This window comes from Somniosus microcephalus, unplaced genomic scaffold (assembly GCF_052327205.1).
Source record: "Somniosus microcephalus isolate GS21.2 unplaced genomic scaffold, FLI_Smic_1.0 unresolved_chr3, whole genome shotgun sequence".
NCBI classification, from domain to species: Eukaryota; Metazoa; Chordata; class Chondrichthyes; order Squaliformes; family Somniosidae; genus Somniosus; species Somniosus microcephalus.
This window is the reverse complement of record NW_028225181.1, coordinates 10837706-10863247: the sequence shown is the minus strand read 5'-3', so window position 1 is coordinate 10863247 and position 25542 is coordinate 10837706. Positions and strand designations below refer to the sequence as shown.

At 48.5% G+C, this 25542-nt stretch overlaps 1 protein-coding gene and 1 long non-coding RNA gene across 2 annotated transcripts in view; one reads left to right on the top strand and one right to left on the bottom strand.

Annotated features, from left to right (window-relative positions):
* The window catches only part of LOC147091192 (uncharacterized), a 511682-nt gene that overhangs the window by 167482 nt on the left and 318658 nt on the right, over positions 1-25542 (bottom strand). The gene's annotated exons all lie outside the window — the stretch shown is intronic.
* LOC147091193 (uncharacterized) lies at positions 20615-23828 on the top strand. Its single transcript, XR_015075133.1, has 3 exons — positions 20615-20726; positions 22035-22150; positions 23674-23828. It is a non-coding gene; the product is annotated as an uncharacterized LOC147091193 (long non-coding RNA).

The window sequence follows — 25542 nt, the reverse complement described above, 5'->3', positions numbered from 1 at the left end:
GTAGTGAATGAGGGGAGTGTGATGTAGTGAATGAGGGGAGTGGGATGTAGTGATTGAGGGGAGTGTGCTGTAGTGAATGAGGGGAGTGTGATGTAGTGAATTAAGGGAGTGGGATGTAGTGATTGAGGGGAGTGTGATGTAGTGAATGAGTGGAGTGATGTAGTGAATGAGGGGAGTGTGATGCAGTGAATGAGGGCAGTGTGATGTAGTGAATGAGGGGAGTGTGATGTAGTGAATGAGTGGAGTGGGATGTAGTGAATGAGGGGAGTGTGATGTAGTGAATGAGGGGAGTGTGATGTGAATGAGGGGCGTGTGATGTAGTGAATGAGGGGAGTGTGATGTAGTGAATGAGGGGAGTGTGATGTAGTGATTGAGGGGAGTGTGATGTAGTGAATGAGGGGTGTGTGATATAGTGATTGAGGGGAGTGTGATGTAGTGAATGAGGGGAGTGTGATGTAGCGATTGAGGGGAGTGTGATGTAGTGAATGAGGGGAGTGTGATGTAGTGAATGAGGGGAGTCTGATGTAGTGAATGAGGTAAGTGTGATGTAGTGAATGAGGGGAGTGTCATGTAGTGAATGAGGGGTGTGTGATGTAGAGAATGAGCGGAGTGTGATGTAGTGAATGAGGGGAGTGTGATGTAGTGAATGAGGGGGGTGTGAAGTAGTGAATGAGGGGAGTGTGATGTCGTGAATGAGGGAAGTGTGATGTAGTGAATGAGGGGAGTGTGATGTAGTGAATCAGGGGAGTGTGATGGAGTGAATGAGGGGAGTGTGATGTAGAGAATGAGGGGAGTGTGATGTAGTGAATGAGGGGAGAGTGATGTAGTGAATGAGGGGAGTGAGATGTAGTGAATGAGGGGGGTGTGGAGTAGTGAATGAGGGGAGTGTGATGTAGTGAATGAGGGAAGTGTGATGTAGTGAATGAGGGGAGTGTGATGTAGTGAATCAGGGGAGTGTGATGGAGTGAATGAGGGGAGTGTGATGTAGTGAATGAGGGGAGTGTGATGCAGTGAATGAGGGGAGTGTGATGTCGTAAAAGAGGGGAGTGCGATGTAGTGAATGAGGGGAGTGTGATGTAGTGAATGAGGGGAGTGTGATGTAGTGAATGAGGGGAGAGTGATGTAGTGAATGAGGGGAGTGTGATGGAGTGAATGAGGGGAGTGTGATGGAGTGAATGAGGCGAGTGTGATGTAGTGAATGAGGGGAGTGTGATGTAGTGAATGAGGGGAGTGTGATGTAGTAAATGAGGGGAGTGTGATGCAGTGAATGAGCGGAGTGTGATTTAGTGAATGAGGGGAGTGTGATGTAGTGAATCTGGGGAGTGTGATGTAGTGAATGAGGGGAGTGTGATGTCGTGAATGAGGGGAGTGTGATGGAGTGAATGAGGGGAGTGTGATGGAGGGAATGAGGGGAGTGTGATGTCGTGAATGAGGGGAGTGTGATGTAGTGAATGAGGGGAGTGTGATGTAGTGAATGAGGGGAGTGTGATGTAGTAAAAGAGGGGAGTGCGATGTAGTGAATGAGGGGAGTGTGATGTAGTGAATGAGGGGAGTGTGATGTAGTAAAAGAGGGGAGTGCGATGTAGTGAATGAGGAGAGTGTGATGTTGTGAATGAGGGGAGTGTGATGCAGTGAATGAGGGGAGTGTGATGTAGTAAAAGAGGGGAGTGCGATGTAGTGAATGAGGGGAGTGTGATGTTGTGAATGAGGGGAGTGTGATGTAGTGAATGAGGGGAGTGTGATGCAGTGAATGAGGGGAGTGTGATGTAGTGAATGAGGGGAGTGTGATGCAGTGAATGAGGGGAGTGTGATGTAGTTAATGAGGGGAGTGTGATGTAGTGAATGAGGGGAGTGTGATGGAGTGAATGAGGGGAGTGCGATGTAGTGAATGAGGGGAGTGCGATGTAGTGAATGAGGGGAGTGTGATGTAGTGAATGAGGGGAGTGTGATGGAGTGAATGAGGGCAGTGTGATGTAGTGAATGAGGGGAGTGTGATGCACTGAATGAGGGGAGTGCGATGTCGTGAATGAGGGGAGTGTGATGGAGTGAATGAGGGCAGTGTGATGTAGTGAATGAGGGGAGTGTGATGCAGTGAATGAGGGGAGTGCGATGTAGTGAATGAGGGGAGTGCGATGTAGTGAATGAGGGGAGTGTGATGTAGTGAATGAGGGGAGTGTGATGTAGTGAATGAGCGGAGTGTGATGGAGTGAATGAGGGGAGTGTGATGTCGTGAATGAAGGGTGTGTGATGTAGTGAATGAGGGGAGTGTGATGGAGTGAATGAGGGGAGTGTGATGTAGTGAATGAGGGGAGTTTGATGTAGTGAATGAGGGGAGTGTGAAGTAGTGAATTAGGGGAGTGTGATGTAGTGAATGAGGGGAGTGCGATGCAGTGAATGAGTGGAGTGTGATGTAGTGAATGAGGGGAGTGTGATGTAGTGAATGAGGGGAGTGTGATGTAGTGACTGAGGGAAGTGTGATGTAGTGAATGACGGGTGTGTGATGTAGTGAATGAGGGGAGGGTGATGTAGTGAATGAGGGGAGTGTGATGGAGTGAATGAGGGGAGTGTGATGTAGTGAATGAGGACATGATGTAGTGATTGAGGGGAGTGTGATGTAGTGAATGAGGGGAGTGTGATGCAGTGAATGAGGGGAGTGTGATGTAGTGAATGAGGGGAGTGTGATGTAGTGACTGAGGGAAGTGTGATGTAGTGAATGAGGGGTGTGTGATGTAGTGAATGAGGGGAGGGTGATGTCGTGAATGAGGGGAGTGTGATGTAGTGAATGAGGGGAGTGCGATGTAGTGAATGAGGGGAGTGCGATGTAGTAAATGAGGTGAGTGCGATGTAGTGAATGATGGGAGTGTGAAGTAGTGAATGAGGGGAGTGTGATGTAGTGAATGAGGGGAGTGTGATGTAGTGAATGAGGGGAGTGTAATGTAGTGAATGAGGGGAGTGTGATGTAGTGACTGAGGGGAGTGTGATGTGGTGAATGAGGGGAGTGTGATGGAGTGAATGAGGGGAGTGAGATGTAGTGAATGAGGGGAGTGTGATGTAGTGAATGAGGGGAGTGTGATGTAGTGAAAGAGGGGAGTGTGATGTAGTGATTGAGGGGAGAGTGATGCAGTGAATGAGGGGGGTGAGATGTAGTGAATGAGAGGAGTGTGATGTAGGGAATGAGGGGAATGGGATGTACTGAATGAGGGGAGTGTGATGTAGTGAATGAGGGGAGTGTGATGTAGTGATTGAGGGGAGAGTGATGCAGTGAATGAGGGGAGTGTCATGTAGTGAATGAGGGGCGTGGGACGTAGTGAATGTGGGGAGTGTGATGTAGTGAATGAGGGGAGTGTGATGCAGTGAATGAGGGGCGTGGGATGTAATGAATGAGGGGAGTGTGATGTAATGAAGGAGGGGAGTGTGATGTAGTGAATGAGGGGAATGTGATGTAGTGAATGAGGGGAGTGTGATGTAGTGAGCGAGGGGAGTGTGATGTAATGAATGAGGAGAGTGGGATGTGGTGAATGAGGGGAGTGTGATGTAGTGAATGAGGGGAGTGTGATGTAGTGAATGAGGGGAGTATGATGTAGTTAATGAGGAGAGTGTGATGTAATGAATGAGGGGAGTGTGATGTAGTGAATGAGGGAGTGTGATGTAGTGAATGAGGGGAGTGGGATGCAGTGTCTGAGGGAAGTGGGATGTAGTGTCTGAGGGCAGTGAGATGAAGTGTCTGAGGGGAGTGAGATGTAGTGCATGAGGGGAGTGGGATGTAGTGACTGAGGGGAGTGGGATGTAGTGACTGAGGGGAGTGGGATGTAGTGTCTGAGGGAAGTGGGATGTAGTGTCAGGGGAGTGGGATGCAGTATCTGAGGGGAGTGGGATGTAGTGACTGAGGGTAGTAAGATGGACTGCCTGAGGGGAGTGGGATGTAGTGTCTGAGGGGAGTGGGATGTTGTGAATGAGGGGAGTGTGATGTAGTGAATAAGGGGAGTCTGATGTCGTGAATGAGGAGATGATGTAGTGAATGAGGGGAGTGTGATGTAGTGAATGAGGGGAGTGTGATGTAGTGAATGAGGGGAGTGGGATGTAGTGAATGAGGGGAGTGTGATGTAGTGAATGAGGAGATGATGTAGTGAATGAGGGGAGTGTGATGTAGTGAATGAGGGGAGTGGGATGTAGTGAATGAGGGGAGTGGGATATAGTGAATGAGGGGAGTGGGATGTAGTGAATGAGGGGAGTGTGATGTAGTGAATGAGGAGATGATGTAGTGAATGAGGGGAGTGTGATGTAGTGAATGAGGGGAGTGTGATGTAGTGAATGAGGGGAGTGTGATGTAGTGAAAGAGGGGAGTGTGATGTAGTGAATGCGGGGACTGTGATGTAGTGAATGAGGGGCCTGTGATGTAGTGAATGAGGGGAGTGTGATGTTGTGAATGAGGGGAGTGTGATGCAGTGAATAAGGGGAGTGGGATGTAGTGAATGAGGGGAGTGTGATGTACTGAATGATGGGAGTGTGATGTAGTGAATGAGGGGAGTGGGATGTAGTGAATGAGGGGAGTGTGATGCAGCAAATGAGGGGAGTGTGATGCAGTGAATGAGGGGAGTGTGATGTAGTGAATGAGGGGAGTGTGATGCAGTGAATGAAGGCAGTGTGATGTAGTGAATGAGTGGAGTGTGATGTCGTTAATGAGGGGAGTGTGATGTAGTGATTGAGGGGAGTGGGATGTAGTGATTGAGGGGAGTGTGATGTAGTGAATGAGGGGAGTGTGATGTGAATGAGGGGAGTGTGATGTAGTGAATGAGGGGAGTGTGATGTAGTGAATGAGTGGAGTGTGATGTAGTGAATGAGGGGAGTGTGATGTAGTGAATGAGGGGAGTGTGATGTTGTGAATGAGGGGAGTGTGATGTAGTGAATGAGGGGAGTGTGATGTAGTGAATGAGGGGAGTGTGAAGCAATGATTGAGGGGAGTGCGATGTAGTGAGTGAGGGGAGTGCGATGTAGTGAATGAGGAGAGATTGATGTACTGAATGAGGGGAGTGTGATGTAGTGAATGAGGGGAGTGTGATGTAGTGAATGAGGGGAGTGTGATGCAGTGAATGAGGGGAGTGTGATGCAGTGAATGAGGGGAATGTGATGTAGTGAATGAGGGGAGTGTGATGTAGTGAATCAGGGGAGTGTGATGTAGTGAATGAGGGGAGTGTAATGTAGTGAATGAGTGGAGTGTGATGTAGTGATTGAGGGGAGTGTGATGTAGTGAATGAGGAGATTGTGATGTAGTGATTGAGGGGAGTGTGATGTAGTGAATGAGGAGAGTGTGATGTAGTGTATGAGGGGAGTGTGATGTAGTGAATGAGGGGAGTGTGATGTAGTGAATGAGGGGAGTGTGATGTAGTGTATGAGGGGAGAGTGATGTAGTGAATGAGGGGAGTGTGATGTAGTGAATGAGGGGAGTGTGATGTAGTGAATGAGGGGAGCGTGATGTAGTGAATGAGGAGAGTGTGATGTAGTGAATGAGGGGAGTGTGATGTAGTGAATGAGGGGAGTGTGATGTAGTGAATGAGGGGAGAGTGATGTAGTGAATGACGGGAGTGTGATGTAGTGATTGAGGGGAGTGTGATGTAGTGAATGAGGGGAGTGTGATGTAGTGATTGAGGGGAGTGTGATGGAGTGAATGAGGGGAGTGTGATGTAGTGATTGAGGGGAGTGTGATGGCGTGAATGAGGGAAGTGTGATGTACTGAATGAGGGGAGTGTGAAGTAATGAATGAGGAGATTGTGATGTAGTGAATGAGGGGAGTGTGATGTAGTGAATGAGGGGAGTGTGATGTAGTGTATGAGGGGAGTGTGATGTAGTGAATGAGGGGAGTGTGATGTAGTGAATGAGGGGAGTGTGATGTAGTGAATGAGGGGAGCGTGATGTAGTGAATGAGGAGAGTGTGATGTAGTGAATGAGGGGAGTGTGATGTAGTGAATGAGGGGAGTGTGATGTAGTGAATGAGGGGAGTGTGATGTAGTGAATGACGGGAGTGTGATGTAGTGATTGAGTGGAGTGTGATGTAGTGAATGAGGGGAGTGTGATGTAGTGATTGAGGGGAGTGTGATGGAGTGAATGAGGGGAGTGTGATGTAGTGATTGAGGGGAGTGTGATGGCGTGAATGAGGGAAGTGTGATGTACTGAATGAGGGGAGTGTGAAGTAATGAATGAGGAGATTGTGATGTAGTGAATGAGGGGAGTGTGATGTAGTGAATGAGGGGAGTGTGATGTATTGAATGAGGGGAATGTGATGTAGTGAATGAGGGGAGTGTGATGTAGTGAATGAGGGGAATGTGATACAGTGAATGAGGGGATTGTGATGTAGTGAATGAGGGGAGTCTGATGTAGTGAATGAGGGGAGTGTGATGTAGTGAATGAGGGGAGTGTGATGTAGTGAATGAGGGGAGTGTGTAGTAGTGAATGAGGGAAGTGTGATGCAGTGAATGAGGGGAGTGTGATGTAGTGAATTAGGGGAATGTGATACAGTGAATGAGGGGATTGTGATGTAGTGAATGAGGGGAGTGTGATGTAGTGAATGAGGGGAGTGTGATGTAGTAATTGAGGGGACTGTGATCTAGTGAATGAGTGGAGCGTGATGTAGTGAATGAGGGGAGTGTGATGTAGCGAATGTGAGAAAGTGTGATGTAGTGAATGAGGGGAGTGTGATATAGTGAATGTGGGGAGTGTGATGTAGTGAATGAGGGGAGTGTGATGTAGTGATTGAGCGGAGTGTGATGGAGTGAATGAGGGAAGTGTGATGTACTGAATGAGGGGAGTGTGAAGTAATGAATGAGGAGATTGTGATGTAGTGAATAAGGGGAGTGTGATGTAGTGAATGAGGGGAGTGTGATGTAGTGAATGAGGGGAGTGTGATGTAGTGAATGAGGAGAGTGTGATGTAGTGAATGAGGGGAGTGCGATGTAGTGATTGAGGGGAGTGTGATGTAGCGAATGAGGGGCGTGTGATGTAGTGAATGAGGGGAGAGTGATGTAGTGAATGAGGGGAGTGTGATGTAGTGAATGAGGGGACTGTGATGTAGTGAATGAGGGGAGTGTGATATAGTGAATGTGGGGAGTGTGTTGTAGTGAATGAGGGGAGTGTGATGTAGTGATTGAGGGGAGTGTGATGGAGTGAATGAGGGAAGTGTGATGTACTGAATGAGAGGAGTGTGATGTAGTGAATGAGGAGATTGTGATGTAGTGATTGAGGGGAGTGAGATGTTGTTATTAAGGGGAGTGTGATGTAGTGAATGAGGGGAGTGTGATGTAGTGAGTGAGGGGAGTGTGATGTAGTGAATGAAGGGAGTGTAATGTAGTGAATGAGGGGAGTGTGATGTGGTGAATGAGGGGAGTGTAGTGCAGTGAATGAGGGGAGTGTGATGAAATGAATGAGGTGTGTGTGATGTAGTGAGTGAGGGGAATGTAATGCATGAATGAGGGGAGTGTGATGTAGTGAATGAGGGGAGTGCGATGTAGTAAATGAGGGGAATGTAATGCATGAATGAGGGGAGTGTGATGTAGTGAATGAGGGGAGTGCGATGTAGTGAATTAGGTGTGTGTGATGTAGTGAGTGAGGGGAATGTAATGCATGAATGAGGGGAGTGTGATGTAGTGAATGAGGGGAGTGCGATGTAGTGAATGAGGGGAGTGTGATGTAGTGAATGAGGGAAGTGGGATGTAGTGAATGAGGGGAGTGTGATGTCGTGAATGAGGGGACTGTGATGTAGTGAATGAGGGGAGTGTGATGTACTGAATGATGGGAGTGTGATGTAGTGAATGAGGGGAGTGTGATGTAGTGAATGAGGTGAGTGTGATGTAGTGAATGAGGTGAGTTTGATGCAGAAAATGAGGGGAGTGTGATGCAGTGAATGAGGGGAGTGTGATATAGTGAATGAGGGGAGTGTGATGTAGTGAATGAGGGGAGTGTGATATAGTGAATGAGGGGAGTGTGATGTACTGAATGATGGGAGTGTGATGTCGTGAATGAGGGGAATGTGATGTAGTGATTGAGGGGAGTGTGATGTAGTGAATGAGGAGATGATGTAGTGAATGAGGGGAGTGTGATGTAGTGAATGAGGGGAGTGGGATGCAGTGAATGAGGGGAGTGTGATGTAGTGAATGAGGGGAGTGTGATGTAGTGAATGAGGAGATGATGTAGTGAATGAGGGGAGTGTGATGTAGTGAATGAGGGGAGTGGGATGTAGTGAATGAGGGGAGTGGGATGTAGTGAATGAGGGGAGTGTGATGTAGTGAAAGCGGGGAGTGTGATGTAGTGAATGAGGGGAGTGTGATGTCGTGAATGAGGGGAGTGTGATGTAGTGAATGCGGGGACTGTGATGTAGTGAATGAGGGGACTGTGATGTAGTGAATGAGCGAGTGTGATGCAGTGAATAAGGGGAGAGTGAGGTAGTGAATGAGGGGAGTGTGATGTCGTGAATGAGGGAGTGTGATGTAGTGAATGAGGGGAGTGTGATATAGTGAATGAGGGGAGTGTGATGTACTGAATGATGGGAGTGAGATGTAGTGAATGAGGGGAGTGTGATGTAGTGAATGAGGTGAGTGTGATGTAGTGAATGAGGGGAGTGTGATGTAGTGAATGAGGGGAGTGTGATGTAGTGAATGAGGGGAGTGGGATGTAGTGATTGAGGGGAGTGTGATGTAGTGAATGAGGTGAGTGTGATGTAGTGAATGAGGGGAGTGTGATGTAGTGAATGAGGCGAGTGTGATGTAGTGAATGAGGGGAGTGTGATGTAGTGAATGCGGGGAGTGTGCTGTAGTGAATGAGGAGAGTGTGATGTAGTGAATGAGGGGAGTGTGATGTAGTGAATGAGGGTAGTGATGCACTGAATGAGGGGAGTGTGATGTAGTGAATGAGGGGAGTGTGATGCAGTGAATGAGGGCAGTGTGATGTAGTGAATGAGGGGAGTGTGATGTAGTGAATGAGGGGAGTGTGATGTAGTGAATGAGGGGAGTGGGATGTAGTGATTGAGGGGAGTGTGCTGTAGTGAATGAGGGGAGTGTGATGTAGTGAATTAAGGGAGTGGGATGTAGTGATTGAGGGGAGTGTGATGTAGTGAATGAGTGGAGTGATGTAGTGAATGAGGGGAGTGTGATGCAGTGAATGAGGGCAGTGTGATGTAGTGAATGAGGGGAGTGTGATGTAGTGAATGAGTGGAGTGGGATGTAGTGAATGAGGGGAGTGTGATGTAGTGAATGAGGGGAGTGTGATGTGAATGAGGGGCGTGTGATGTAGTGAATGAGGGGAGTGTGATGTAGTGAATGAGGGGAGTGTGATGTAGTGATTGAGGGGAGTGTGATGTAGTGAATGAGGGGTGTGTGATATAGTGATTGAGGGGAGTGTGATGTAGTGAATGAGGGGAGTGTGATGTAGCGATTGAGGGGAGTGTGATGTAGTGAATGAGGGGAGTGTGATGTAGTGAATGAGGGGAGTCTGATGTAGTGAATGAGGTAAGTGTGATGTAGTGAATGAGGGGAGTGTCATGTAGTGAATGAGGGGTGTGTGATGTAGAGAATGAGCGGAGTGTGATGTAGTGAATGAGGGGAGTGTGATGTAGTGAATGAGGGGGGTGTGAAGTAGTGAATGAGGGGAGTGTGATGTCGTGAATGAGGGAAGTGTGATGTAGTGAATGAGGGGAGTGTGATGTAGTGAATCAGGGGAGTGTGATGGAGTGAATGAGGGGAGTGTGATGTAGAGAATGAGGGGAGTGTGATGTAGTGAATGAGGGGAGAGTGATGTAGTGAATGAGGGGAGTGAGATGTAGTGAATGAGGGGGGTGTGGAGTAGTGAATGAGGGGAGTGTGATGTAGTGAATGAGGGAAGTGTGATGTAGTGAATGAGGGGAGTGTGATGTAGTGAATCAGGGGAGTGTGATGGAGTGAATGAGGGGAGTGTGATGTAGTGAATGAGGGGAGTGTGATGCAGTGAATGAGGGGAGTGTGATGTCGTAAAAGAGGGGAGTGCGATGTAGTGAATGAGGGGAGTGTGATGTAGTGAATGAGGGGAGTGTGATGTAGTGAATGAGGGGAGAGTGATGTAGTGAATGAGGGGAGTGTGATGGAGTGAATGAGGGGAGTGTGATGGAGTGAATGAGGCGAGTGTGATGTAGTGAATGAGGGGAGTGTGATGTAGTGAATGAGGGGAGTGTGATGTAGTAAATGAGGGGAGTGTGATGTAGTGAATGAGCGGAGTGTGATTTAGTGAATGAGGGGAGTGTGATGTAGTGAATCTGGGGAGTGTGATGTAGTGAATGAGGGGAGTGTGATGTCGTGAATGAGGGGAGTGTGATGGAGTGAATGAGGGGAGTGTGATGGAGGGAATGAGGGGAGTGTGATGTCGTGAATGAGGGGAGTGTGATGTAGTGAATGAGGGGAGTGTGATGTAGTGAATGAGGGGAGTGTGATGTAGTAAAAGAGGGGAGTGCGATGTAGTGAATGAGGGGAGTGTGATGTAGTGAATGAGGGGAGTGTGATGTAGTAAAAGAGGGGAGTGCGATGTAGTGAATGAGGAGAGTGTGATGTTGTGAATGAGGGGAGTGTGATGCAGTGAATGAGGGGAGTGTGATGTAGTAAAAGAGGGGAGTGCGATGTAGTGAATGAGGGGAGTGTGATGTTGTGAATGAGGGGAGTGTGATGTAGTGAATGAGGGGAGTGTGATGCAGTGAATGAGGGGAGTGTGATGTAGTGAATGAGGGGAGTGTGATGTAGTTAATGAGGGGAGTGTGATGTAGTGAATGAGGGGAGTGTGATGGAGTGAATGAGGGGAGTGCGATGTAGTGAATGAGGGGAGTGCGATGTAGTGAATGAGGGGAGTGTGATGTAGTGAATGAGGGGAGTGTGATGGAGTGAATGAGGGCAGTGTGATGTAGTGAATGAGGGGAGTGTGATGCACTGAATGAGGGGAGTGCGATGTCGTGAATGAGGGGAGTGTGATGGAGTGAATGAGGGCAGTGTGATGTAGTGAATGAGGGGAGTGTGATGCAGTGAATGAGGGGAGTGCGATGTAGTGAATGAGGGGAGTGCGATGTAGTGAATGAGGGGAGTGTGATGTAGTGAATGAGGGGAGTGTGATGTAGTGAATGAGCGGAGTGTGATGGAGTGAATGAGGGGAGTGTGATGTCGTGAATGAAGGGTGTGTGATGTAGTGAATGAGGGGAGTGTGATGGAGTGAATGAGGGGAGTGTGATGTAGTGAATGAGGGGAGTTTGATGTAGTGAATGAGGGGAGTGTGAAGTAGTGAATTAGGGGAGTGTGATGTAGTGAATGAGGGGAGTGCGATGCAGTGAATGAGTGGAGTGTGATGTAGTGAATGAGGGGAGTGTGATGTAGTGAATGAGGGGAGTGTGATGTAGTGACTGAGGGAAGTGTGATGTAGTGAATGACGGGTGTGTGATGTAGTGAATGAGGGGAGGGTGATGTAGTGAATGAGGGGAGTGTGATGGAGTGAATGAGGGGAGTGTGATGTAGTGAATGAGGACATGATGTAGTGATTGAGGGGAGTGTGATGTAGTGAATGAGGGGAGTGTGATGCAGTGAATGAGGGGAGTGTGATGTAGTGAATGAGGGGAGTGTGATGTAGTGACTGAGGGAAGTGTGATGTAGTGAATGAGGGGTGTGTGATGTAGTGAATGAGGGGAGGGTGATGTCGTGAATGAGGGGAGTGTGATGTAGTGAATGAGGGGAGTGTGATGTAGTGAATGAGGGGAGTGCGATGTAGTGAATGAGGGGAGTGCGATGTAGTAAATGAGGTGAGTGCGATGTAGTGAATGATGGGAGTGTGAAGTAGTGAATGAGGGGAGTGTGATGTAGTGAATGAGGGGAGTGTGATGTAGTGAATGAGGGGAGTGTAATGTAGTGAATGAGGGGAGTGTGATGTAGTGACTGAGGGGAGTGTGATGTGGTGAATGAGGGGAGTGTGATGGAGTGAATGAGGGGAGTGAGATGTAGTGAATGAGGGGAGTGTGATGTAGTGAATGAGGGGAGTGTGATGTAGTGAAAGAGGGGAGTGTGATGTAGTGAAAGAGGGGAGTGTGATGTAGTGAATGAGGGGAGTGTGATGTAGTGAATGAGGGGAGTGTGATGTAGTGAATGAGGGGAGTGTGATGTAGTGAATGAGGGGAGTGGGATGTAGTGAATGAGGGGAGTGTGATGTAGTGAATGAGGGGAGTGTGATGTAGTGAATGAGGGGAGTGTGATGTAGTGAATGTTGAGAGTGTGATGCAGTGAATGATTGGAGTGTGATGTAGTGAATGAGGGAATGTGATGTAGTGAATGAGGACATGATGTAGTGATTGAGGGGAGTGTGATGTAGTGAATGAGGGGAGTGTGATGCAGTGAATGAGGGGAGTGTGATGTAGTGAATGAGGGGAGTGTGATGTAGTGATTGAGGGGAGTGTGATGTAGTGAATGAGGGGAGTGTGATGCAGTGAATGAGGGGAGTGTGATGCAGTGAATGAGGGGAGTGTGATGTCGTGAATGAGGGGAGTGTGATGTCGTGAATGAGGGGAGTGTAATGTCGTGAATGAGGGGAGTGTGATGTAGTGAATGAGGGGAGTTTGATGTCGTGAATGAGGGGAGTGTAATGTAGTGAATGAGGGGAGTGTGACGTAGTGAATGAGGGGACTGTGATGTAGTGAATGAGGGGAGTTTGATGTAGTGAATGAGGGGAGTGTAATGTCGTGAATGAGGGGAGTTTGATGTAGTGAATGAGGGGAGTGTGATGTAGTGTCTGAGGCGAGTGTGATGTAGTGAATGAGGGGAGTGTGATGTTGTGAATAAGGGGAGTGGGAGGAAGTGAACGAGGGGAGTGTGATGTACTGAATGAGGGGAGTGTGATGTAGTGAATGAGGGGAGTGTGATGTAGTGAATGAGAGGAGTGTGATGTCGTGAATGAGGGGAGTGTGATGTGGTGAACGAGGGGAGTGTGGTGTAGTGACCTAGAAGAATGTGATTGGATGATTCTTATATAAAGACTGGTGTTGGACATTCTCCGAGTACCAGACTGATGACCTATTCGGGTGTTGTCCAATGTGCACCCTCCCATGTCTTTCTTTTTTATTACAGATCCAGAGACATCCCCAATTCAGGAACCCGCGGAACAATCCACTCGAGAATCCGCTGAACATTTATCTTCTCTCCAAGCTGGGTCTGCAACCTCAGGTATCTGCCTTGTGGCATCCATTCTACACAGACTGTTTACTCAATGTATCTGCTGAGATCCTCAGTCCCTCAGATTCATCCAGTATCTTGTTGAGGTGCGTGGGATGTAATGAAGGAGGGGAGTGGGATGAGGAGACCAAGCGGAGTTAGATGTTGTGATTGATGGGAGTGGGATGCTTCGAAAGAGGTGTGCTGGAGCAGGTGACTGAGGGGATTGGGATGCAGCGACTGAGGTGTGCGGGATCAGGAGATTGAGGGGAGTGGGATGAGGAATCGGAGTGTAATGTGATGAGTCGTCTCAGGGAAGTGGGATGAGGAGCCTGAGGAGAATGATATGAACACACTGATTGGGGGGCGGTGTTTGGGATGACTAGACGGAGGGGAGTGGGATGAGGCGACTGAGAATCTTGGGATGAGGGGTCTGAGGGTAGTGGGAAGAGGAATGTGAAGGGAGTGAGATGAGCAGTCTGATGCGAGTGGGATGGGGAGACTGAATGGAGTGGGACGAGGTGGCTGAAGGTAGGGGGAAGAAGAGAATGAGGCTAGTTGTATTTCAGGGCTGAGGGGATTCAAGGGAGTGGGATTCAGTCACTCTGGGTATTGGGATGCAGTGATGGAGGGGAGTGGGATGCAGTGACCGAGGTGAGAGGGAGGCAATTACTGAGGGGAGTGGGTTGCAGTGACTGAGGGGAGTGGGACGCAGTAACTGACAGGTGTGCGATGTATTGGCTGAGAGGTGTGGGATGTAATAACTGAGGGGGGTGGGATGTAGTCACTGAGGGGAATAGGATTGGTTGTTTTTGTGTTATATAAAGACTGAAGTCTGACATTTTCTGGGCTCTTGCACCAGCCTGATGAACTGTTCTGGTGTTCTCCACTCGGCACTCTCCCATGTCTCTCTTCATTTTTACAGATCACGAGACAGCCCCAACTCAGGAACCCGAGGAACATTCGACTCGCAAATCCGCTGACCGAACATCCACTATTCCCGCGGGTTCTGCTAACTCAGGTATCTGATTTGTGGGGCCCATTCTACAGAGACTGTTCACCCATTGTAACTGCTGGAATCTTCAGTCACTCAGATTCATCCAGGCTCTTATTGAGGGGAGTGGGATGTAATGAGAGAGGGTTGTGGGATGAGTGGACAGTGGGATGAGGAGACCGAGGGGATTTTCATGCAGTGACTGAGGGGAGTGGGAGGCATTGCCTGAGGGTATTGGGGGGCAATGTCTGAGGGGAGTGGTATATAGTGACTGAGGGGAGTGCGATGTAGTGACTGAAGGAAGTGCGAGGCAGTGATTAGGGGAGTGGTATGCAGTGACTGAGGGGCGTGGAATTAGTGACTAAAGGGAGTGGGATAAGGTGACTGAGGCGATTAGGATGTAGTGACTGAAGGGAGAGGAATTAGTGACTGAGGGGAGTGGAATTTGTGACTGAGGGCTGGGCGATGCAGTGACTGAGTAGAGGCGATGCAGTGATTGGGAGAGTGGGATGTGATTAATCTTGGGAGTGGGATGTTGTGAATGAGGGAATTGGAATGCAATTGCTGAGGGGAGTGGGATGCGGTGACTGAGGGGAGTGGGATATATTGACTCAAGGATGTGGGCTATAGTGACTGAATGGATTGTGATGTAGGGACTGATGTGGAGTACGTTATAGTGACTTAAAGATTTGTTTGCGGCATATAGTGACTGAGCGGAGTACGATGTAGTGACTTAGGGGAGCGATATGCACTGACTGAGGGGATGGGAATTTGTAACTAAGGAGTGTGAGATGTAGTGACTTAGGCGATTAGGATGTAGTGACTGAGGGGAGTGAAATTACTGAATAAGGGGTGTGCGATGTAATGTCTGAGGAGAGATGATGTACTGATTGGGGCAATGGGATGGGTTGAATCATGGGACTGGTATTTTGTGAATAAGGGAAGTGGAATGTAGTGGCTGAGGGGAGTGGGATGTCGTGAATGAGGACATGATGTAGTGATTGAGGGGAGTGTGATGCAGTGAATGAGGGGAGTGTGATGCAGTGAATGAGGGGAGTGTGATGTAGTGAATGAGGGGAGTGTGATGTAGTGACTGAGGGAAGTGTGATGTAGTGAATGAGGGGTGTGTGATGTAGTGAATGAGGGGAGGGTGATGTCGTGAATGAGGGGAGTGTGATGTAGTGAATGAGGGGAGTGTGATGTAGTGAATGAGGGGAGTGCGATGTAGTGAATGAGGGGAGTGCGATGTAGTAAATGAGGTGAGTGCGATGTAGTGAATGAGGGGAGTGTGATGTAGTGAATGAGGGGAGTGTGAAGTAGTGAATGAGGGGAGTGTGATGTAGTGAATGAGGGGAGTGTGATGTAGTGAATGAGGGGAGTGTAATGTAGTGAATGAGGGGAGTGTGATGTAGTGACTCAGGGGAGTGTGATGTGGTGAATGAGGGGAGTGTGATGGAGTGAATGAGGGGAGTGAGATGTAGTGAATGAGGGGAGTGTGATGTAGTGAATGAGGGGAGTGTGATGTAGTGAAAGAGGGGAGTGTGATGTAGTGAAAGAGGGGAGTGTGATGTAGTGAATGAGGGGAGTGTGATGTAGTGAATGAGGGGAGTGTGATGTAGTGAATGAGGGGAGTGTGATGTAGTGAATGAGGGGAGTGGGATGTAGTGAATGAGGGGAGTGTGATGTAGTGAATGAGGGGAGTGTGATGTAGTGAATGAGGGGAGTGTGATGTAGTGAATGTTGAGAGTGTGATGCAGTGAATGATTGGAGTGTGATGTAGTGAATGAGGGGAGTGTGATGTAGTGAATGAGGACATGATGTAGTGATTGAGGGGAGTGTGATGTAGTGAATGAGGGGAGTGTGATGCAGTGAATGAGGGGAGTGTGATGTAGTGAATGAGGGGAGTGTGATGTAGTGATTGAGGGGAGTGTGATGTAGTGAATGAGGGGAGTGTGATGCAGTGAATGAGGGGAGTGTGATGCAGTGAATGAGGGGAGTGTGATGTCGTGAATGAGGGGAGTGTGATGTCGTGAATGAGGGGAGTGTAATGTAGTGTCTGCGGGGAGTGGGATGTAGTGTCTGAGGGGAGTGGGATGTAGTGCCTGAGGGGAGTGGAATGCAGTTTCTGAGGGGAGTGGGTTGTAGTGTCTGAGGGGAGTGGGATGTAGTGTCCGAGGGGAGTGGGATGTAGTATCTGAGGGGACTGGGGTGTAGTGTCTGAGGGGAGTGGGATGTCGTTTCTGAGGGGATTGGGATGTTGTGTCTGAGGGGAGTGGGATGTCGTGTCTGAGGGGAGTGGGATGTAGTGTCTGAGGTGAGTGGGATGTAGTGTCTGAGGGGAGTGGGATGTCGTGTCTGAGGGGAGTGGGATGTAGTGTCTGAGGGGAGTGGGATGTAGTGTCTGAGGTGAGTGGGATGTAGAGTCTGAGGGGAGTGGGATGTAGTGTCTGAGGGGAGTGGGATGTAGTGTCTGAGGGGAGTGGGATGTCGTGTCTGAGGGGAGTGGGATGTAGTGTCTGAGGGGAGTGGGATGTTGTGACTGAGGGGAGTGGGATGTAGTGTCTGAGGGGAGTGGGATGTAGTGTCTGAGGGGAGTGGGATGTAGTGTCTGAGGGGAGTGGGATGTAGTGTCTGAGGGGAGTGGGATGTAGTGTCTGAGGGGAGTGGGATGTAGTGACTGAGGGGAGTGGGATGTAATGTCTGAGGGAAGTGGGATGTAGTGTCTGAGGGGAGTGGGATGTAGTGTCAGAGGGTAGTGGGATGTAGTGTCTGAGGGGAGTGGGATGTAGTGTCTGAGGGGAGTGGGATGTAGTGTCTGAGGGCAGTGGGATGTAGTGTCTGAGGGGAGTGTGATGTAGGGTCTGCGGGGAGTGGGATGTAGTGTCTGAGGGGAGTGGGAGGTCGTGTCTGAGGGGAGTGGGATGTAGTAACTGAGGGGAGTGGGATGTAGGGTCTGAGGGGAGTGGGATGTAGTGACTGAGGGGAGTGAGATGTAATGTCTGAGGGGAGTGGGGTGTAGTGTCTGAGGGGAGTGGGATGTAGTGTCTGAGGGGAGTGGGATGTAGTGTCTGAAGGGAGTGGGATGTAGTGTCTAAGGGGAGTGGTGTGTATTGTCTGAGGGGACTGGGGTGTAGTGTCTGAGTGGAGTGGGATGTAGTGTCTGAGGGGAGTGGGATGTAGTGGCTGAGGGGAGTGGGATGTAGTGTCTGAGGGGAGTGGAGTGTCGTAGCTGAGGGGTGTGGGATGTAGTGTCTGAAGGGAGTGGGATGTAGTAGCTATGGGGAATGGGATGTCGTGTCTGAGGGGAGTGGGATGTAGTGTCTGAGGGGAGTGGGATGTAGTGTCTGAGGGGAGTGGGGTGTAGTGTCTGAGGGGAGTGGGATGTAGTGTCTGAGGGGAGTGGGATGTAGTGTCTGAGGGGAGTATGATGTAGTGACTGAGGGGAGTGGGATGTAGCGTATGAGGGGAGTGGGATGTAGTGTCTGAGGGGAGTGGGATGTAGTGTCTGAGGGGAGTGGGATGTAGTGTCTGAGGGGAGTGGGATGTAGTGACTGAGGGGAGTGGGATGTAGTGTCTGAGGGGAGTGGGATGTAGTGTCTGAAGAGAGTGGGAGGTCGTGTCTGAGGGGAGTGGGATTTAGTGACTGAGGGGAGTGGGATGTAGTGTCTGAGGGGAGTGGGATGTAGTGACTGAGGGGAGTGGGATTTAGTGTCTGAGGGGAGTGGGATGTAGTGACTGAGGGGAGTGAGATGAAGTGTCTGAGGGGAGTGGGATGTAGTGTCTGAGGGGAGTGGGATGTAGTGACTGAGGGGAGTGGGATGTAGTGTCTGAGGGGAGTGGGGTGTAGTGTCTGAGGGGAGTGGGATGTAGTGTCTGAGGGGAGTGGGATGTAGTGTCTGAAGGGAGTGGGATGTAGTGTCTGAGGGGAGTGGTGTGTAGTGTCTGAGGGGAGTGGGATGTAGTGTCTGAGTGGAGTGGGATGTAGTGGCTGAGGGGAGTGGGATGTCGTGTCTGAGGGGAGTGGAGTGTCGTAGCTGAGGGGTGTGGGATGTAGTGTCTGAAGGGAGTGGATGTCGTAGCTATGTGGAATGGGATGTAGTGTCTGAGGGGAGTGGGATGTAGTGTCTGAGGGGAGTGGGATTTAGCGGCTGAGTGGAGTGGGTAGCAGTGAATGAGGGGAGTGGGATGCAGTGTCTGAGGGGAGTGGGATGTAGTGTCTGAGGGGAGTGGGATGTAGTGAATTAGTGGAGGGGATGTAGTGACTGAGAGGAGTGGGATGCAGTGACTGAGGGAAGTGGACAGCTGTGACTGAGCCGAGTGGGATGTAGTGACTGAATGGAGTGTGATGTAGTGACTGAGGGGGAGTACGTTATCGTCACTTAAGGAGTTGGCTGTGGTGGATCAGGTGACTGGGGTCGCATGACTTTGGGTTATTTAAAGCCTGGAGTCTGGCATTCTCCGGACTCCTGTTTCAGCCTGATGATGTGTTCGGTGCTCCCCCACTGCTTCACTCTCCCGTGTTTCGTGGCCTTTATTATAGATCCTCCCACCTTGCATCATCTCACCGTATCAGCACAAACTCCTATTGCTTTCTCCGCCACGAATTTATCTAGCTTCCCCTTAAATTCATCCATGATATTCGCCTCAACTACTCCTTGTAGGGAGCTCCACATGCTCACCACTCTCTGGGTAAAGGAGTTTCTCCTGAATTCCCTATAAGATATATTAGTGACTATCTTATATTTATGGCCCCTAATTTTTGACACCTCCACAAGTGGAAAGAACCTCACTTGGTCTAACCTCTGAAACCCTTCATAATTATAATGACCTCTATCATGTCCCCCCTCAGCCTTCTCTTGTCTGGAGAATATAATCCCCAGCCTTTTCAATCATTCCTGACAGTTGTACCTTCCCAGTTCTGGGATCATCCTTGTAAACCTTGTTTTTGCACCTTCTCCAGTGCCTCTATATCCTTTTCATATTTCGTATATAGAGACCAGAACAGTGCACAATGCTCCAGGTGTGGTCTAACCAAAGTATATGTGGACCAGAACAGTGCACAATTCTCCAGGTGTGTTCTAACCAAGGAATATGGAGACCAGAACTGTGCAGAGTACTCCAAGTGTGGGTTAACCAAGGTTCTAAGTAAATTTAACATAACTTCCCTGCTTTCCAATTCAATTACTCTAGAAATGAACTCCAGTGCTTTGTTTGAAATGCGATTTACAACACACGGAATCGCAGCAGACATATTTGCCTTGGACTAAACCTTGAACTAAGATCCATTATTCCCACATCAAAAAATCTGGGATAGCGGCAATGTATGAAGGGACAGCTTCAAAATGAATGCCCCCAGACACAATCTGAGGGAATAATTCTACCGGAAACTTTCTTGATATGACGGTTCCCGATATGAGATGTTATATTTTGTGCATATGGATTTTCACAAGTCATTTGATAAAGCGCCACACAAGAGCCTTGTTGTGATAGTTAAGGCACGTTATGTTAACAAGAAACAGATTAGAGGATGGAGGGATCCCATGATTCGTTGCTTGTCACTATGTGTTCCACATGGCAGGACGGGTAATAGGTTGTCAGCTTTTCCCTACAACTCTCTCTCTCTTCCTGTCTCTCTGTCTCTCTGTCTGTCTCTTTTTCACTCCCTCTCTTTCTCTCTCTCTGTCTCTCTCGCTCTATATCTGTCTGTCACCCTCTGTCTATCTTTCTCTCCCTCTGTCTGTCTCTCTCACTCTCTATCTCTCTCTCTGTCTCTATTTATTTGTCTCTGTCTCTCTAGCTCATTCTCTCTCTCTTTCTGTTCATTCTTTGTCTCTTTTCCTTCGTCTCTCTCTCTCTCTTTTTCTGGCTGTCTCTGTCTCCCTCTCTATCTACCTATTTCTCTTTTTCTCTCTCTCTCAATCTGTCTCCATTCCTCCCCGACTTTATCTTACGTTATCAGTCTTTCTTTCTCTCCATCATTCTCTGTCTCTCTCCGTGTGTCTGTCGCTATCTTTCTCCCTCTTCCTCACACTCTCAGTCTCCCCGTCTTTCTTTCTCTCTCTATCCCCAGTCTCTCTCTCTCCCCATATATTTCTCTTTCTCTCTCTCTCTCTCTTTCTGTCTCTGACCCTCTCATTCAGTTTCTCTCCCTCTTTTTTCCCTCTCTCTCTGGCTCTCTGTCACTACCTTCACTCTTTCTCTCTCTGTTTCCAAGACTCCCTCTGTGTGTCTCTATAACTCATTCTCCCTCTGTCTGTCTCTCTCTACATATATTTATCTGTCTCTCTCTGTCTATTGATCCTTCAGTCCTGAAATGTCTCTTGTCTCGGTGCCCATCAGTTCAATGCCTGGCCCGGCGCTGTGCTAGACCCAGATCGAGCAGGAAGATCCACTCTTGACCCAGGGCTCGTTCTCCATCCTCCATTTACCATGTGGCTGATCTTTCATTACAGATTCGGTGAAGACGACAAGTCGTGGAGCCAATGGAGGGTCGACATCAGAAGCTGAGTGCAAACCGTCAGAGGAGGGACATTCAAGGCCAGGTATCAGCCGGCTTCTGGTAGAACCCATCCAATCAGACTATTCCAGGGTCCAATCCCGGAAACATTCAGTCCCTGACGACACCCTCGGACATTCAGCTATGGAACCTCCCAAATATCCTGCTTTATCATTTGACAGTTCAGTCCCAGTCTCTCCCAATATTAACTACGTAGAATAGAACTGGCCATTCTTCCCAAATGGTCCATGCCAGGGTTTACACTCCACACGAGCCTCCTGCCACCTCTGTTCATCTAACGCTATCAACATATCCTACTATTCCTCTCTCCCTCATATGTTTATCTAGCTTCCCTTAAATGCATCTATGCTATTCACCTCAACTACTCCCTTTGTTAGCATGTTCCACATTCTCACAACTCTCTGGGTAAAGAAGCACAGGAAACTTTGTGATATCCGGCACTGACGGGACCGAGCTGCTGCCGATCTATCAAAACTTCCGGATAGAACAGCGCTAATGTTGAGGAATACAGAGGTTTTCATCGCCGTATCTGACAACAAACACTGTTGCTTAGCAACAGCTTGTAAATACTCGGCCCGTACCTTGGAAGCGTCTCTGAAGCTGTTGCTAAGCTACAGAGATGCTTTCCAGAGCCTGACTGTTATAAAAATGCTAGGAGAAGAAAAAAAACCGAACCAAAACGGCTGCTGATTTCTGCTGTTAGATCGAGGTTTCCGGACATACAACCTCCGGATAAACCAAAGTTTCCTGTATCTCCTGAATTCCCCGTTGGATTTATTAGTGGCCATCTTATATGTATGTGCACTAGTTCTGGACGCTCCCACAAAAGGAAACATCTTCTTTACATCTACCATATCGAAACCCCTTCAGAATTTTAAAGACCTCTATCCAGTAATCCCTCAGCCTTCTCTTTTCTAGAGAAAAGAGCCCCAAACTTCTCACTCTTTCTTTGAAACCACTCCCCCTCCCATTTGCTGTGCTTCTTTTGACTGTGAGGAGTTAGGAGCCGGAGTGGGTCCTCATTTATTGCCCCTCCCCAGTGCCCTGGAATTTGTAGCTGTGGGGCTGCCTTCTCGAGCTGCTGTGGAGAATTGTGGTGGTCGGGTCAGAGGGTGCTTTGTGAAACCAGCGACTGGGCCTGGAATTGTACACACAGATCCACGTTCCCTGGTTCAGCTTCCAGAACAGAAGGTCCTCAGTTGGACCTGCACTCCGGGTTTGCCGTCTCTATGCCCGCTCCCTGTACCCGGTTTTTATTTCTGCCTCTAACTCTGCTCGGCATTGGGCGGGGTTTGGGCATTGCGGCTGAAGCCTTGTCCACTTAATGTTCCAGGGGTGCTGAAGTTGTCGAAGGAGGAGTGTGAGAAGGTCAGTGCCGAGGTCCAAGTGATGTACATCGGCAAAAACAAACTGGACACCCCCGCGAAAAAGGAAGCCTATCTCCGGCAGGTGAGGGAGTTATTCTTCATTCATTCTCGGGTGTGCCGGCATTGATTGACCAACACCAGTTGGCATTGATTGACCAACTCCGGCTGTCATTGACTGACCAACACCAGTTAGCACTGATTGACCAGCTCCCGCTGTCATTGATTGACCAACACCAGTTGGCATTATTTGACCAGCACCAGTTGTCATTCATTGACTGTACCTAGTTGACAATGATTGACCAACTCCAGCTGTCATTGATTGACCAAATCCAGATGGCATTCATTGACCAACACCAGTTGGCATTGATTGACCGTACCTAGTTGGCATTGACTGACCAACTCCGGTTGGCATTGATTGGCCATCACCAGTTGGCATTGATTGACCATCCCCAGTTGGCATTGATTGGCCATCCCCAGTTGGCATTGATTGACCATCCCCAGTTGGCATTGATTGACTATCTCCAGTTGGCATTGATTGACTATCCCCATTTGGCATCGTTTGATCAACCCTAGTTAGCATTGATTGACCATCCCCAGTTGGCATTGATTGACTATCCCCAGTTGGCATCGTTTGATCATCCCCATTTGGCATCGTTTGATCATCCTACTTAGTATTGATTGACCATCCCCAGTTGGCATTGATTGACTATCCCCAGTTGGCATCGTTTGATCATCCCTAGTTGGCATCGTTTGATCATCCCTACTTAGCATTGATTGACAATCCCCAGTTGGCATTAATTGGCCATTCCCAGTTGGCATTGATTGACCATCCCCAGTTGGCATTGATTGACCATCCACAGTTGGCATTGATTGACCATCGCCAGTTGGCATCGTTTGATCATCCCTACTTAGCATTGATTGACCACCCCCAGTTGGCATTGATTGACCATCCCCAGTTGGCATCGTTTGATCATCCCCAGTTGGTATCGTTTGATCATCCCCAGTTGGCATCGTTTGATCATCCCTACTTAGCATTGATTGACAATCCCCAGTTGGCATTAATTGGCCATTCCCAGTTGGCATTGATTGACCATCGCCAGTTGGCATTGATTGAACATTCCCAGTTGCCTTTGATTGACCATCCCCAGTTGGCATTCAATGAACATTCCCAGTTGGGATTGATTAACCATCCCCAGTTGGACTGGTGTTAAGGATAGCGGATTCCCCTTTTGTTAAGTGGAGCGCTATCCCTGGTCTTAAGAGGGAGGGTGTCCCCTTGTGTTAAGAGGGAGGAAGTCGCCTGGTGTTAAGGGGAGGGGCGACCTCTGGTGTTAAGTGGAGGGGATTGATCTGGTGTTTAGTGGAGGGGAGTCCTCTGGTGTTAAGGGGGAGAGGATTCCCTGGTGTAAGGGGAGTGGATGGCGTGATGATAAGGGGAGCGGAGTCGCCTGGTTTTAAGTGGGAGGGGATTCGCTGGTGTTAATGTTAGGAGATTCCCTATGTTTTAGGGACTCGGTGATGTTTCCTGAGAGCCCCTGTTAATGTACGGTGTAACTGCAACACCTTTCTATCGGACCTCACTGAGGGACATCCGTCCATTCCCAGGTACAAGACATGCTGAAAGACCACCTCCCATGCAAGAAACTCGCGCTGCAGTTTCACGGAGAACAGGAGGATGAAGCTGGAAAGAAGAAACGGAAATGACCCGGCAGATCAGGGATTGACAGCGGGTGAACTTCAACCCGAATCTGGGCACATTGACAGCGTACAGGAGCAGCGGGGGGGGGGGGGAGGGGGCTGTTGAGGATGGGGGTGATTGGGTGGGGTGAATAGTGTGAGGTGGGCGGGGGCTGGGTGAGTGGGGACAGGGAGTGGGGTGGGGGTTGAGGTGAGTTGTGGTGGGAAATGGGTGGGGTGAGTGGGGTCAGGGGATAGGGTAGGGATTCGGGTTGAGTGCTGTCAGGGATGGGGGATTGGGGTGGGGGATGGGTGAGTTTTATGGGGCCGGGGTGAGTGGCCACAGGGAGTGTGGTCAGGGGCTGGGGTCAGTGTGTTGAGGTGGGGGTGGGATGAGTGGTGTGAGGGTTGGGGCGCGGTGAGTGGTGTCAGGGGGTGGTGTCAGGTTTTGGATGAGTGGAATGAGGTGGGTGGGAGGAGTGGGGGGGATGGGGTGAATGGGATGTGGGGTGAGTGGGGTCAGGGGCAGGTGTGGTGTGAGGGGGTGCGAGGGGCTGGGATGGGGTGAGTGGTATCAGGGAGTGGTATCAGGTTTTGGGTGAGTGGGGTGAGGTGGGTGTGATGAGTGCGGATTAGGTGACTGGGATGTGGGTTGTGTGGGGTCAGGAGTGGTGTCAGGGATTTGGGTCAGGGGGTGAGGGTCAGTGGGTGGGGTGAGGTGGGGTCAGTGATTTGAAGTGGTGGGGTGAGTGCGGTCAGATGGTGGGGTGTGTGGGCTGAGGTGGGTGGGAATATTGGGGTGTGTTGTGTTGAGTTTTCTCATTGAATTGTTCCTAATGGACAGTGTCCAGGAGCGGTGGTGTGCGATGTTTAAAAGCGATTTAAAATGTGTTAAACAGAGTCGAAAAGCAGTTTAATAAGGAGTTTAAAAGGAGTTTAATAAGAGATTTTAAAGGTTTTTAAAAGGAGTTTAAAAGGTGTTTATTAAGAGGTTTAAATGTTTTTTAAAAGGAGTTTAATAAGGAGTTTAAAAGGTGTTTAAAAGGAGTTTATTAAGGGGTTTAAAGGGTTTTTAAAAGGAGTTTCAACTGTTTAGAAGTTGTTTAAAAGGAGTTTATTAATGGGTTTAATGGTGTTTAAAAGCAGTTTAATGTAGGATTTAAAATGTGTTAAACAGAGTCGAAAAGCAGTTTAATAAGGAGTTTAATAGGTGTTTAAAAGGAGTTTATTAAGGGGTTTAAATGGTTTTTAAAAGGAGTTTAATAAGGAGTTTAAAAGGAGTTTAAAAGGAGTTTATTAAGGAGTTTATTAAGGGGTTTAAATGGTTTTTAAAAGGAATTTAAAAGGAGTTTAAAAGGTGTTTAAAAGGAGTTTATTAAAGGGTTTAAATGGTTTTTAAAAGGAGTTTAATAAGGAGTTTAAAAGGAGTTTAAAAGGAGTTTATTAAGGAGTTTATTAAGGGGTTTAAATGGTTTTTAAAAGGAATTTAAAAGGAGTTTAAAAGGTGTTTAAAAGGAGTTTATTAAAGGGTTTAAATGGGTTTTAAAAGGAGTTTAATAAGGAGTTTAAAAGATTTTGAATAGGAGTTTAATAAGGTGTTTAGAAATGTTTAAAAGGAGTTTATTAATGGGTTTAATGGTGTTTAAAAGCAGTTTAATGTAGGATTTAAAAGGCGTTTAAAATGTTTTTTAGGGATTTATAAGGAATTTAAAAGGGTTTTAAAAAGTCTGTAAACGGGGCTTTTAAATGGTTTTGGAAGGAAAGGTTTAATCAGATTGCCCTGAGGTGTTAATGTAA